Source organism: Polypterus senegalus, chromosome 11, assembly GCF_016835505.1.
Source record: "Polypterus senegalus isolate Bchr_013 chromosome 11, ASM1683550v1, whole genome shotgun sequence".
In the NCBI taxonomy this organism is placed as follows: Eukaryota; Metazoa; Chordata; class Cladistia; order Polypteriformes; family Polypteridae; genus Polypterus; species Polypterus senegalus.
In genome coordinates, this window is record NC_053164.1 from 156,674,049 (window position 1) to 156,690,438 (window position 16,390).

The 16,390-nt window shown below is 39.9% G+C and overlaps 1 non-coding gene across 1 annotated transcript; it reads left to right on the forward strand.

The window, feature by feature from the left end:
• The first annotated feature begins 7,588 nt into the window (after positions 1-7,588).
• On the forward strand, positions 7,589-7,659 carry trnal-uaa. The gene has a single exon. It is a non-coding gene; the product is annotated as a tRNA-Leu (tRNA).
• The last annotated feature ends 8,731 nt before the right edge of the window (positions 7,660-16,390 follow it).

Consider the following 16,390-nt stretch of genomic DNA (forward strand, 5'->3'; position numbering starts at 1 on the left):
GGAAAGAGTGAATATGAAAGTTCTCAGTATGCCGACTGGGATACAAGTGTGCAATCGGGAGAACCTGTTCTTGGAACAGCTGCCCAAGTACTGTATGTGGTCATAGGCATGGTGGATAATGATGCCTTTTCAGGGGATTACGCCAGAAACCCCTTCAATTTCAAGCATAACAATGTGCAGTTCCTGGCCTTGTATTGGACGAGCAGATTCCAGTCAAGCCATTTCAGCCCAATTTTGCTAATGACAACACAATTTGAGAATATTATATACTCGTGTTGTCCTCCGGAAAGCATTTGAAAGACCTGCCTCTATCAATCAGTCGTACTGACTTTTCCCGGGGATACACCCTGTTTGCCTTTGATTTGACACCTGATCAAGAATGCAGAGACCATTTCTCATTGGTGAAAACAACGAACATGAGATTTGAAATCCTCTTTCGGCAGCCCCTACCCCATACTGTGAATCTAATAGTGTACACCGTCTTTGACAACATTTTTGAAATAAACTGGAGAAGAAACATACTTTATGATTACTAAAAAGCATGAACACCCTGCAGATCAATTAACTCATGTCCTGTAATCCGTATGCAGAAAATCAGTTTTACAGAGTGTTGGCGTGCGATGAACTGCCTGAAAAAATACTTACGGATCTCCCGGCCATGATCATCGTCAATACTCACCATCAAAATCAACCTGGAGAACACTGGTTGGCGATACATCTCAGAGAAAACGGAACTGGAGAATTTTTCGATTCCTACGGAGCCCCACCGGACTTTATCTATTTTCCTGAGGAAATATACAGCTTTTAAAACAGAAACTGTAAAGAAATTATTCACCATACTTGACAGCTTCAAAGCTGGTTTTCCACCATCTGCGGACAGCACTGTATTTTTTTCCTGCATCACAGAGGGAAAGGACGCCCTTATAAGATGTCATGAACCTGTATTTTAGTGAAGTCACCAAGAACGATTATATGGTTAAAAAATTTGTCAGCCACCTTGTCTAAGAACACTTCTAGAGGTTTTCAGGATCACCCCTGTATGCAAAGGTCTATGACCTGTAATTATCTTAATAAAGAATAGGCAGGCTGTGTAATCAAATGTAATATTTTATTAAACAAATATATAATTACATTTCAATAAGGAGTCCATTCATTCTTTTTGTGAGATCTGGTTTTCTTGCCAACAGGTATATCGGAAGCAGCGGCAGTAACCCCATCCGGGGCAGAAGGTTTGAAACTCTCCAGAAGTTCTCTCATGTCGGCGTTTGGCATGGTGGATGCCGGAATGTTTAAACCAGCCATGGCTTTGACAAAATCTTTCCACCCCCTAGGTCTCTGATAGGACGGTATGTTGTGACAAGTGGTCAAGTTCCGCATTAGATTGACCATATTCATGCCAGCTAATGGTTCTCCATGAAACACAAACTCTCCCAAGCCATTCCAGTAGGTTGTATTAGTGTTATGCAACATTTTCTGCCAAATAAGTTCTGTATATTTCTTTGATTTATCCAGCGCACTTTTCAAAATCTCATCGTACACCCGATCTTCTGGTGTACTAAGAGATTCTTTGGTCTCACCCAGCGGTTCCCCCTTGCTCTCTGCAGGCAGCAATTGTGTCAGAGTCCCGGTTTCTTTATCCGTTTTTTTCACAAAGGTAAGGTATCTTTGCAAGACGGTTGTATAAAGTTTTACTTTTGCATCTGTGCTCAAGTCACTACATTCGAGTATGAATTTCATTTGTTTATCCAGTGCACTTTCTGTAGCGCTTAAAAGGTCGCTGGAAGCAGGGGCTTTCTGTTGCAATTGAGCCATTTGTTGAGGAGGTACCAGGTACATCTTGCGCGTGTATTCCATATTTATACTCTGGAATCTATTAAATTAGTAATGAAAGGAATGACCGCGCTTAATAGGGCTCAGAGAAACCCTCCTTTCTGATTTAAAAGGGCATTTTTCTTTTTAACAGTTACATTTTTTATCGCTGAGTTTTTTACTAGCACAACGATGCTTCTTCAGCAGCTTGAACTGTCTGGAAGTCAGTGGTATATTGCCTTTTAAAATATTGAGAGCTATTTCAGCCAGAGTGTAAGTTAAATTCTCCGGAGCCTCGCTCACCACCGCTTTTCTTCGGTGACAGGAAACCCTATGCAGAGTCTTGAGCAGAGGGAGATTTCTTTTTATTCTGCATGACATCCTGGCTTTTTCTCAAATACTTGGAAAATCATACGTCTTTATCTTTTCATGATGTATGCCGCAGGCCAGTCGGGAGGAAACAATCCAGCACATAAACAAAATTTGTCAGGCATATGGGCTTTCAGATCCATCAACAAATAACAGTAAGGGGCCCTCATAGAGTCCTCAAAGGCCTCCAAGAAAAATTTAACCTTCCCAGGGTACATTTGACGAGCTAAATTGGTGATTTGCAGCTTATCTCAAGGGCTTTTAAAGAGGGTTATGTAATTGGCATTCAGATTTATCATTCTACTTTTCTTGCCTTGAAAAAATAAATTTTGTACCAAGTAAATGATGGACAAATTTCTGTGATGAGTATATTTTGTGAAGGCCCGCTCTATCTACTCACTATGGCTCGCCTGTTCCATCAAACTGTCGACGATCACCAAGTTAATTCTGTCAGGCGACAGTAGATCATTGTCGCTTAAGAAAAAAGGTAAACCCTCCCAAAAATTTGGTTTTGGAAATTGTACTAACAGTTCGTCATACAGAGGCTGCCAACAGCTATAAAACCAGACTATACAGTATTGTCAGGGCGGCGAGAAAGCATGATCCACGTGCTCCAAAAGCTTTTTCACATGATGCGATTTACCTGAACAAGAGGGCCCAGAGACTATTTTTGAGAATGGATGCTGAAGTCTAACATCAAAACCCTCTTTAGTATCCATAGGGGAAAGTTGTGAAATCACAATCAAATTCTTAAGGGGAGGACCGGAAAATACAATTTGCAAGGGGCTAGCATGGTGATTTTAATGATCCCGAAGTAATGCTTAAGATCAGCAGACTCCGCAAAAACAAAGGTCATATGGCCGATTGTGTAGGTCTTTGTTTTGTTGACGTAAGGGTACAGACTTTTAAAATCGTAATAATGAATTTGCTTGTCGCTTTGAACCTTATAATTTAATTTGATAGTGTTGGTGCACCCTCCAAACAGGGCATCACGGGAGTTGATAGGTTCAGGATACTCAAATCGCTTTAATAAATCTTGAACCACAGAGTCCTCTTTTTTCATGCATTCCCACTGGTGGTCCCAAATCACTCTAACCAGCAGATTAAATTTTTCACGCAATTTCTTCAGTTTGTCGTCAAACGTTTGAAACGATTCCGCATAAGACATACCCGTGAGAGGATATTTGGCTTGCGCATCGTAGCACTCTGGACAACCATGATAAAAGCAACCAGAAAATTTAAAGGCTGTTGGTACACCCTGAATTTCGGCGTGACCACCTAGGTAAAATGGCCCCATCTTTACTTCACCGTGATTCAGGGCATGCTGACTGTTTATTTTTTCCTTCTTGGATAGAAACATCAGCTATTGAATAGAAACATTAGAATAAGCTTTGTGGGTGCTTTTGTAATTATCACTCGGAATTATTCCAATTGATTTATTAGGCATGCAATTTTATCTGTACATGGACATGCAGAGAGAAGCTAGGGTCATACACTAAAAAGGATCAATATTGCTGATCCTGAGTACTTCCTCTCTAAATTTCAAGCAAGCTGTTCTCAAAATAACAACGTCGTTTCTACAACAGTAAGCCATTTCTTGTCTAAAGTTGAAGGTTTCGCTTTTAATCGATTTGTACCAAGACAAAAATTCCTGTCTTTCCTTGCTCATCATGTGTTGAAAGTCGTAATATTTAGAATCTGGGTACACACCGATGTAATTTTGATTTTCAGCGGTGTTAAAGGGAAAGTACCCTTTTTGAGCCTGGAATCCCATGGCTTTGGGTATACTGCTCAATTTCATAGATAAGAAGTTCAACGAGTCGATAAATCTCAAGTCATAATCTTCTTCTATAAAACACATTAGTTTACATCCCTGAGCTGTAACAAATGGAGTTTATCCACTCTCGACGAGATATTTCATTAAGACATATCCATCATATCCTTTAGAATTGTGAGCTTGTAATCTTTGGGCTTCAATATCTGTTGAAGAACTTTGCTACGCAGTCCTCACTGGCCCGACTCCACGATTTACCATTCCAATGCATGCAGTGGATGTAATTTGGGATGTGGGTTCCGTCATCTTGATGGCACTCAAAATTGTAGAACACATACTTTTCGTGGACCAGTCTTTGCGCTAAGCTTTGAATAAAACACTGATGATTTTCATCCAACTCTTTCATTACAACTCTACAAATGAGACAGTGTCTGGGGTGACACTTGTGAGGTTTTGACTCGGCTTTCACGCTGTATCTCTGGTAACAGAGAGTGCAGACTTTAAGAACCTTACAGATGCTTTCAGACTGATGCGTCTTTTCATTTAATTTATGTGTTTTGTGTAACTCAAAGCAAAGCCTTCATCGGCAAAAACGATTGCAATCGGGGCATTGAAAAGCCTCACCGTCAACCCATCGGCAGTCTGTAAATAAACAGACGTCACAGTGATGGTCGCAGAGATGTCGTGACGGGCTAGAATATCCCGTGTAGCAGAAATCGCAGATATAGTCAAATCCCAGAAATCCTTTTAGATTCAATATACCATAATAATGTTCATTTTGCAAAAACAGGAATGCCGTCTTTGGTTTTCTGGCACGGGATGCTTCAAATTTTAATAGAGCACTAGTGTTCAGTTCCTGGTACCATATGATAATTTTAATACCCATTAGCCTCTCAAATTTTTCAACATCTGAAAACGCTACTTTCTTATCCAGTGATAATCTGGCCCTGACGTGCCACTGACGGGCCTCTGGTCCACACAATTTCTGGTTGTTTCTGTACCTGTCATTTAATACAGCCAGCAAGCCCCTGGCAAAACAGCACTGATCATCCGAGTTGAAGGAGATCCATAGGTGCTTCCATTTCTTTTGCATGATTATATCATTTAAAAGGGTACATGCTTTACGCCTATGAGTCCCACCACCAGATGGGGCCCTCACAACCTGAACGATTAGCATTAGACTGGAATCGGCTAAAATAGTAGCGTGACTCTGGAGAAGTAATTCAATTAATTTTCAATTTCAGAAGTCCTCAACAGAAAGTATACCAGCAGGGGTTAGGGAAAAAAACACTGGGATTGAGAGAATCGACATGTAGTTTTAGCTGGACTAGATCCTCAGGATTCAAAGTGCTCGCAAAACTGTCTAATATTTGCTGAAGGGTCTTGTGTATATGATTAAAAACTTTGGCGAATTAATCAAGTTTGTAGGCCTCTGAAAAATTGAAACGGTGTCCAATTTTGATATTGTTAAATTTTGGACACTCAATTATAGACAAATAATTTAATCTAGTGGTAGAGGGCTGCGGGGAGCTTACTGACAGCTCTGGAGACGAAGGATTCACCGTATGTGATGTAGATGGCTTTGGACACTCAAGTTTGCTCCAGACAGATTAGTCACTCCAGCTCCTGTCTGAGGATGTAAGGCTGAATTATCCTATGCTGTTAAGTCATCAACAGGTAAGTGTTGAAGTGAGGATCTATTTGTACCTGAAGTAGAAGGTTGTGGGGATTTTACATTCATGTTTAGGGTGCTAGGATATTGTGAATGCCCTGGATCTGAAGATGTTCTGGCCTCAGAATAGATATTATTCAATAGCTCCAGCAGAGCATTAAAGACGGCTATTTCATCAGAATTTAGAACCTGGAGCGAATTATTAATGATGTCAAAATCAGATGTGTAACTGGGGATGGTGCTTGAAAAATTTGAGGAGATCACAACGGTGCGGGGATTTTAGGGGGCTTTATAGAATATTCAAGGTTATCAGACATTTCTTTTAATAGTCTCAGGTTTTCACTGGATGGTCTTTTCCTACCTTTAGGCCCTCCAGGATGTTCACGTTCAATATCGGTATCGCTGCTGCTAGTGTTGCCGCTATACATGTTTTCAGGCATGACCTAAATTTAATCAAAGGTTATGAACACAGAATATAATAATAATTTGCAGTCAATGTTATTTTAGTGAAAAAAGGAAAGTAAAACCTATCCTTTAATTTCGGGTTAGACCCATGTAAAAAGCATACAGTACATATGTGTAAAATGTGCACTGTACTGTATTATTGCTTACTTCAGTCATATGAATTTGTACATTAATCATTGTACACTGAGATAGATAGATAGATAGATAGATAGATAGATAGATAGATAGATAGATAGATAGATAGATAGATAGATAGATAGTAAATATAAAATGCTACAACTTATATTATACACACACAAGCACACTCACACACCTACACACACAGAGAGATGGTACTGAGCATAATAATTAATGGTAACCTATGATCATTTTGGATATTAATACCCCTCTCATTTTAAACAGATATAATTTTTTAAAAAGGGACTTATCGGCTTCCGAGTAATATGTCGGAGAATCAACTTGGAAATATTCATCTGATATAGGATAAAATTTAAGGATTCAGCCATGCGTTTTTTAAAGCATTATCGTTTGACACGTATAATAATCAATAAAATAACGTATTGTTATCCTGATTGTCGGAACTCTCAGGAGAATAGTCTGTATTAACAATAATTATATTTCATTTAGTCCCATCCATAAAAACTAAATAAATAGAAATCATTGTTCTAAGAAGATAATGAAGACGCACCATTTCGTCTTTCAACGAGATATGGAGTCATATTTCAGTATTAACGGCAAGCAGGTTAATGGGACAGAGTCCGGCTGAACGATTATTTATATATACAGTGTGGACGCCCAGGAGGACCGGAGGAGGGCTTGTGCTTCCTCCAGACCGCGAGGGGGCGTCTGTCCTGGTTATGTTGGGGGCCTCGGGTAAAGGGCTTGGAAGCCCAGCCCTGTAGGGACCCATGGCCACCACCAGGCGGCGCCCCAGTGCCTGAATATACCGGGAGCCCAGCACTTCCGCCACACCAGGAAGTGCTTGGGGGAAGACGACAGGGGACACCCGGATGGCTTCGGGTGCGCCGGCACTTCCGCCACACTGGGGCGTGGCTACGGAGGAATGCCGGGAAGCAGCTGGAGCCCATCCGGGTTCCCATTTAAGGGGCCGCCTCCCTCCAGTCATCGGCAGAAGTCGGGTGGAAGAGGACGGAGCTGGAGGGAGGACTAGAGGCGGCCAGGAGAAAGACAGTGGAACTGTGTGGCCTGGACATTGGGGGAATCGGTGCTGGAGGCACTGGGGTTTGTGAGTGCACGAACATTGTAAATATTGTAAATAAATGGGTGTGTTGGGTGAGAAACCATTGTCCTTCTGTCTGTGTCCGGGCCAGCGTTCTGCATCTCTTGCATTAGATCACACAACTACTGCAAGCTGAAGTGTGAATCGTCCCTTCTGGCCTCCCGCCGGAGCTATGGGCAACACATGTTTTTGAAGGAGCTGAAAAATGTCTGCAGTATTCATGTAGTGGTGAAGAGTGCTTAGAATGGCTTTTTCTGCTACCAGAATGGCCGAGTGGTTAAGACTTTGGACTTAAGATCCAATGCGTGGGTTCAAATCCCACTTCTGGTAGCTGGTTATTCAAACGTACCCCTTTCACTCTGGGTACCTCTCTCACTTTTAGAAAGTTAAGCGAATTGCTTCTGCAATGTGGATCCTTAGCTCAGCTGAAAATACATAATTGTACTTGATTATTTAAAATGTGGGGAATTTGACAGAAAAGGGCTTGTTTTAGATAGACTTTTTATATAAATTATAATTATAATTATAAAGCAAAGGATAGATTTTTTATACGTAATTTAAAAGAGAACTGATGTATACTATTTACCTTTGTGTGATTTTTAATAGGCTTATTTCGAAATAGTTGTCTCGTGCTTTACACGTAATACCTAAAATCTTTTATCTTCAAAAGCTGAAAAGCACAAAACTTGCTTTCTCCGTGAAGAATTCCTCAGCAGCATGGGGGTCAGGGGATGGGGGGTGGGAGCATGCACACAGATGTTTGCAGGCGTGCAAACACAGGGACTCACACAGCGGGATACCTGTCAGCTTCCAGGCATATACCTGCTCTCTGCACACTGAGACATGTTTGCAGGGCCTGTCTGTGGCCTTTCTGTGAGATAAAAGAATCACAGCTAAGGCTGTAAAAGTGCCTTTCTGTGAGAGGATTTTCTTTAAAATGGAAAAGACTGATTTACTGCAGGACCTGTAAGCGGACTTAGATAAAAAGATTTTTTACAAATTATAAAGCAAAGGTTAGATAGATATTTTAATCTTGTGATAATATTAAAATAATAAATAGATGCAGAGGCATGATGCAACACAGCATAAGCAGGAACATGTCTGGACATGTCCTCGGGAGAAAGGGCAGGGAGGTGGGGGGCCAGCCAACAAACAGGTGTTGACAGCCCAGGGGCCAATGCAGAATCTGCATCCATCAAACTGCTCTTCACACAATGCCTAACCAATCAGGTGGAGGGGGTGGGATTAAGGAGGGACCTATACCCATCAAACTGCTCTTGACACAGCTTCTTTTTTAAATCTTTATTAATCCACTGTGGAGTTTCATTAAATTTCATATTAATTCCAAATTTAGGTATGTATCTGTCCTGCATTACATGCAAAACATTTGTAAACCTGTTCCACTGCTCCTAGACTGTTTCGACACTTAAAAGCTTATCCCAGTGTATCCTCCTTAGACTTTCACATCTGGTCAAAATTTGCCCTACCAGAGTTAACAATTTTAGTCTTTGCATCTGCACTATTACATACGAGAATTGTATTATATTATGGTTACTTGACCCTAGTGGTTCAATCTCCTCTACACCTTCAATTTTATCTTGATTATTACAAAATACTAAATCCAGACAAGCTTTACCCTTTGTTGGTGCTTTAACATACTGTGTTAAAAAACAGTCACAGATTACTTTTGAAAAAGGTTATCCCAGTTAATATTTGGATAATTAAACTTCCCCACGACTATAATATCTCCATGTAAACTGGCCTTTTTGAAATTACTAAAAAGATGTGTGTTGAAATTACTTTCTGAATTGGGTGGTCTATAACTCACTCCTAAATAAGGCCTCTTTCCCTAATATGTTCGAGGCGAAGCCACATGTCTTCACTAAGATGGGGTTCATCATCCAACTGAAGAGCAATTACATTTAAATTCTGTTTGACATTAACAGCAACCCCACATCCTTTTCTGTTCTGCTATCCTCCCTAAAAAATGTGTATCCCTCTATGTTACACTCAACCCCATCTTTTTTATTTGGCCAGGTTTCCATTATTGCTATAATATGATAATTATGCTCTACTACATACAACTCCGACTCACTTGGTGCCCCTCCAGTTCAGATGTAACCTGTCACGGTGGTACAGGTCCCATCTGTACCAAAAGGAGTATCAATGCCCCATAAACCTACAGTATACCCTTCAACCCTGCACCAAGATTTGTGCCACATGTTAAGCCATCTGTTCTCCTTAATCTTACCTGGACTGGCACGTGGCACAGGCAGAACGTCAGAGAAGACTACTTTGTCAGTTCTGCTACTCAGCCAGGCACCTAATTCTTTGAATTTGGATCACAGAACTGACAGACTACCCTTATATATGTCATTTGTTCCAATATGGACAATGACAACTAGATTCCAACTCTGGCCATGAGCCTATCCACCTTTTCAGGGAGGTACCCCACCTGTGCACCCAGAAGGCAACACACCCTGTGAGACTCTCTGTCTCTGGAGCACATCTGAGCTTCAATCTCCTAATGATTGAGTCCCCAACTATCACTACCTGCCTCTTTCTGGGAACTTGTTTTGAGGTGGCCCATTGGGGCTCCTCATCCCTGTCTACCACCTCAGAATCAATAAAGACACCATCCAGCTCCGCAAAGAACGTGATAGCAGTTTGACACTTCTAATTCTGGGGTTGATACCCCCAGACAGTGTGCACCCTTTACCTTAAGCCTTGTGACCGTGACCCACCTATTCCTACCTGTCTGGTCTGGAATCTCCTCCTGCCCCACCTTGTGGGTGCACACTATCTCTCTAAAGGACATTTAAGCCAAGTCCTCCAATTCTCTATTACAATGCAGGTCAGCCAACTCCTCCTTCAGTTCAACAACCCTAAGCTCCAGGTGCTCTATTAGCTGGCATCTCTTGCAGATGTAGTCTTCATAGACAACTGGCTCCTCCAAATCATCATCTAAAAAAAGTCCAACATCCAACAGGACTTGCATTGCACTGGCCTCATTATTAACATTTGATTTAGGATTAGTAAAACTGTCTTATCTTTTTTTTTTTTTCTTAAAATTAAATGATTTAACTTAAATGATAACACTAATAACTGCTAAAGCTGTTCTACACCTTGTCACCTTAAGTTCTTGTAATTTTCTCCCTCTCAGCTACCTGCTGTTTGCCCTTCTATAAGGTTAAACTTTACTTTTTTCTGTCTGTTCTCCTAACTTTGGGCTTCTCTAATTCCTTGCTTAAAAGCTCTCCTCTCCAGTGGAGAAGATACATTTTGCATAGATTGATATGAAGAGAAACAGCAATAATTTTTCACATATTTTAAACAACTAAACAAGAATATAGTATAGACGCACTGATAAGCAGTGTTCTAATTATTAGTTTAATATAATTACGCTGCGAAAACCAGAACCAGTGCAGTGTACAATTGAAGGTAGGGATGATTTCTGTGCAGAGCAAGAACGCATTCGGATTAATAACGAAACAAAATTATAAATTTTAAATTAGTTGTTTATCTTCCTAGGAATTATTATCAGTGTAATGTTTATGTTTATTTTGTTATTGCTTCATACATTTCAACTGCTGTGTCCGATGCCGTCGCAGAAGGGCAGTCTGAAAATTATTTTGAAGCATTTCTGGATAAAAATCAGAGAATTTTACATTTTTCATTCATGACTGATATTTTTCCGAACCCTGCTGCTTACACACGAATTGTACTGAGCCTTTTGGCCAATAACGCCTCCCCCAAAAATGTGCCACCCGGCACTGCTCCACTTGCACTGTTTGTATTCCCCCATATTAATGAACCCTTACGCAGTCACCCACTTAACTGTTCTACCTCTCGACAGCTAAGAACTGTTCAATCTAAAGTAAACAAACAAAACTTTACTATCTTATCTGCCCCTACAGCCCCTTGTGCCTGATTTGCGTCTTAACGCTGGCTGCTTAACTGCGCACTGTTGAGCCTTCTCCGTTATTGCTTTGAAATCAGTCGCGGCCTTTTTTTCTTTTCTTTTAAACTCATGAGTTGCTGTTATGAGGACAACTCGGTTATTTGCGTACAGATGCCGATATCAGTTACTGCTGCTTTCTACCCTACCTCCTCGATGATAGTTCAGATACTGATAACAAGATTAAGTGCAAGAACAAGTACAAGTAACTTTTCCAAGCGCACCTCCAAACACCCCGCTACTTTTTCTCTTGTGCAGGCTAAAAAAAAAAAAAACATTCTAAAATTCCCTCACAGTTCAAAATGTATTTTTTTATTTAATTCTCACACCACAGAAAACACCAAAAACCCTCAGCAGCTTCTAGCGTTTGCAAAGTTCATGTCAGCACGCCTCAAGTCTCCTCATGTAACCTCATTTTTCTTTTGGGTACCTCAGTTTTCCACTCCAAAGACCTGAATGTTTGGCTATTTAGCATTTCCATATTCACATTGTCACACACTTTGCTTCCATAAGCAACCTAAATGTGGCCTTCAGTAAAAGACAAGAAAACAGCAGCACCAACAACAAAGCATTATTTCAAAATAGGCCCATGATGAATTCACTAGGAGAAGGAGGAGGAGGTTAGGAGCATGCACTGATACAAGTGCATTGCCGCACCCACCACATGACAAATCAAGTCAGGATCCCCAGATTAGAGCCTGAGTGCAGCCAGTGTGACACCTCAGCACCACACTAGTGTAGATGGATTGGAACTGTGTGAGTTTTTTTATGGTGGCTGGAGTGCCAATTCTGCCACCAACCCCAAGGTTTTTCCTTGCAGGTTTGAGGGCCTACATGCAGGGCTGGATGCAGATTAACGGCATATCCAGGACAGGGCAATTGTAGGTTATCGGCCTTGCTTAAGGGTCCTGGGATAAGACTAAAATATTACAAGTAGTATCCATATCAAATACAAACACACAGTTGCCTAGGCCCCCATGGACTATCAGACAAAGTGGTGCATGCAAACCCAGAGAAGCTACAACAACAACATTTACAGTATTTATATAGCACATTTTCATACAATAAGTAGCTCAAAGTGCTTTACATAATGAAGAAAAGAAAATAAAAGACAAAATAAGAAATTAAAATAAGACAACATTAGTTAACATAGAAAAGGAGTAAGGTCCGATGGCCAGGGTGGACAGAAAACACAGAAAAAAAAACTCTAGACGGCTGGAGAAAAAAAAATAAAATCTGCAGGGGTTCCATGCCACGGGACCACCCAGTCCCCTCTGGGCAATCTACCTAACATAAATGAAATAGTCCTCTTTGTAGTTAGGGTTCTCACGGAGTCACTTGATGTTGATGGTCATACAGACTTCTGGCTTTTAATTCATCCATTGTCGTGGCGAAAAATTCATCATCAGAAGGCTTTTTACCTAAAAATAAAGGCTATTAGGACTCGGGATAGACAGACAGTTTTAAAGCTTTATTGCAATAATTTAACAACACGGACTCAACGCAATTCGGCCGAATGAGATTGAGCCCCGAACATTACAGCAATTGAAGTTTTTATAACAATTTATTATTTTTGCCTCGTTCGATTAGCTCATTCTGCACCTGGTTTTACTGTCCATTATTCCTCTTGGTGTCTGTTCGGCTTATTTTAATTGGTCTAAGACTGGGTGGATGGCTTCCTCTTACCATCTTTGGGCTTTTCTTATGTCATTTCCTATCTTTTCTGACCTCGCTCGAATGAGCTTTCTTGCCCATCTTCTCTGACTCACTTCTACTCCTGTCCGGCCAAACCTTGAGTTTCCATGGGAACCCTTATTATCTCCTTACTTTCCCATTACTGGCCCCCTCGTGGTATTTTTATTTTTCTATGCTGTTCCTATTTTCTCTAACTTGGGCAAGGCTTCAATTCCATATATGGGTTTCCTCTCATCGTTTTCTTTCTTAAACCTTCCAAACTTTTTTATAATAGTGACCTGAAGCTTAAGCTTTAATTAAAAAGAAGTATAGTATGTGCTTTCATTTAATCATTGCTTGGCATGCTTGATTTGTCTTAATTTCTACACTAAAGTTAATTTCTAATATATTCTTCTAATATTTTTGATAATGCATTCTTCATGCATTATGTCAGTGTGACCTTGCTTACAGCAAAAGCCTTTTGTTGCCTTTCTACTGATTCATCAACCCAGCTGGTTTCGCTATGTGCCTTTCAGAGTCATCTTTATCGCTTCCTAGCCTTGAATCACAGGTGTTCTCAACCTCTTATCTTGTCTGAAGCTGGTTTCGATGTGTCAATGTCTGTTCTTTCCTAGACTAGATATTTTGCTGTAAGCTTAAAAAATAATGCAATATAACTGATTTTTAGTTAACTATTTGCTCGACCTATAATATTTGCTTAACATTCTAATTTATGCTTAATCTTAATATTTTAGAAGCTTTTAATTACTTTTTATGGCTCTTTATGTTAATTTGCTATTCTCTATGTTAATATAAAAATTTTCCTTCAACACCATCATTGTTGGAACATCGCGGTGCTTTGAGTAGATGGTGGTGGAGCCACCACCAAAAGGACACCGGAAAAGGAAACAGAAGAAAGAGTAGGGGTTAGTACAGATTTTAGAGCCACCATGAATAGTTATTATAATGAGTTGGATATACAGAGTATCAGGATTTTAATTACAGTGAAGTTATGAGAGGGCCATGTTAAAGTAATGTGTTTTCAGCAGTGTTTTTAATTGCTCTACTGTATCAGCCTGGCGAATTCCTATTGGCAGGCTATTCCAGATTTTAGGTGCATAGCAGCAGAAGGCCGCCTCACCACTTCTTTTAAGTTTTGTTCTTGGAATTCTAAGGAGACACTCATTTGAGGATCTAAGGTTACGATTTGGAATATAGGGTGTCAGACATTCCGATATATACGATGGGGCGAGATTATTTAAGGCTTTATAAACCATAAGCAGAATTTTAAAGTCAATCCTGAATGACACAGGTAACAGTTTAGTGACATCAAAACTGGAGAGATGTGCTCAGATTTTCTTTTTCTAGTTAGGATTATAGCAGCTGCATTCTGCACTAGTTGCAAACGATTTATGTCTTTTTTGGGTCATGAACATTTGGAAAGTGACCCAAATGGTGTTGTCTTTGACCCTGAGTGGGCAGAGTGAGACTGAGCTGATGGTGTGGAGGTGCATGGAGCAGATGAGGCAGATGGTGGTGTGTAGAGCAGCACTGAAGGAGCCATGGAAGATCAGTGCAATGGCCACTATGTTGCAGTGCCATGAAAAGAAGAGATGTCGGTTTCAGCTGCACAACAAAATGACCATCTAAGGGCCATTTAATGTTAGCACTGTCTAAGTGCTTAATCCATTCCACTATCCTTCACTACCGCAGGTTGTTACATTAATAATATTATTTATGGTACCCAAAGATGCTTTATTTGTGATCATTTCTCACAAATTTGGTTTTCCTGTTCTTCTAGAAACATTAAATTATCATTTATTAAATTATTAAAAATTTGTTTGCTTGTGCAGTATCCAATGTTTTTACTCTGGGGGGAAACACTTTTCCACAAGATTCTATGTTTCCCCATTAGCTATATGAACAGTTAGTACTGTAACAACAAATTGAGAGTTACTATGGCAACAATTGTGAATAAAGCCTAGCTGGAGTCAAAGAAATGAGTGAATTAAAATATATGTATTCTGCATATTAATAAAAACCACTTCAATTTTTGTGTGTTTCTTAGTTGGAAAAAGCAGGTTTTGGAGAGTGCAGGAATGGATTTTTAAAGGTTACATTCGTGTTACGTTGTGTGCTGATTCAGCCGAAGTACCATTCTGACTCTGAGCATTTGAAGGGGAAAGAACCTCATTATTGTCTCCAGCTTCCACGTTCAATAAAAGAACATTATGTTTTCAGAAAACAGAAATCTTCAAAATTTTAAAAACTGACATGTCAGAATGAAAGCACTGAAAAAAACATGAAGTTGAATAAAATGCTTCTTTAAAAAGCAGGAAATAGTTTGTAATTAAAAATTTGCCAATAACAAAGTTCTGCCCTCACTGTGAACCTCTAGAAGTAGATTCAGAGAGCCCTGGCCCATACTGCCAATGTAAACAAAACTGTTGGTGGAGAAGAGAGCTACTCTGAAATAAAGCTATGTGTGTAACTGCTATGTACGGCTAAACAGCAACTTCAGTGGTACTAAACTAAAATTCTTTCTGCATTTTTGGCAATAATGCAGTAGTAGGAATCAGGTTTAAATTTTATTTATTTGCAAATAAAAAAGATCATTGTGGGCTTGTTTTTGAATCGTGTAGCAAGGTTTACTCCATTGTGCATTCTAGTATGAGGCATACGTTTCTAGAATATTCTAATTAGCCTGTTTTTATTGGTTCAGTCCCAAAAGGGTGGGGCTTGGCTCATTGAATGTAATATATAAGCAAAAAGCAACAGTTAAATGATACTGTGCAAGGCTATCTATATTTTTGTCAGTCTATTTTTAGGCGGTGAGCAGCATATTTCCTGGTGGGTCTGTTCGGTAACTGAGAATTTCATTGTATTTTGTAAATGAGGCTAAAAGCTTTTTACAGGGAGGCTAACAAGCTAATTCTTGTCCTTCTTTTCTTTTTATTGCAAATTGGCATCTTATTTAGAGGTTCTCAATGTTAAACTGTACCATTCCCTTTGAAGGATTTTTTGGTTACATTACATATTTATGTATATAATCTGAGCTCTGATTTTATGTTTTTCTCTAAACATCACATAAGGACAGAAATAAATTCAACATGTGATATATTCAACTGTTCATTTTGAAGTTAATTTCATACTGTTATCTGATATTGTGTTAGTCTAGTTCAGGGTCGAGAGGAGCCAGTGCCTATTCCAGCAGTATTGGGCACAGGATATGGTGCAGGAATATATGGTATACCCACGGCTGGAGCCACCATTAAGGAGAATTAGGCATTCTCCTAGGGCATAGATCATAAAGGTGGGGTGAGAACCAGCTGCATAGGTTAGCTACCGAACAGTCAATTGGTGTAATAACAAGCTTGGTCTAGGAAGCAAAATAACCTAGCGCTGGCACTGGGTGTACTGGAATACAAA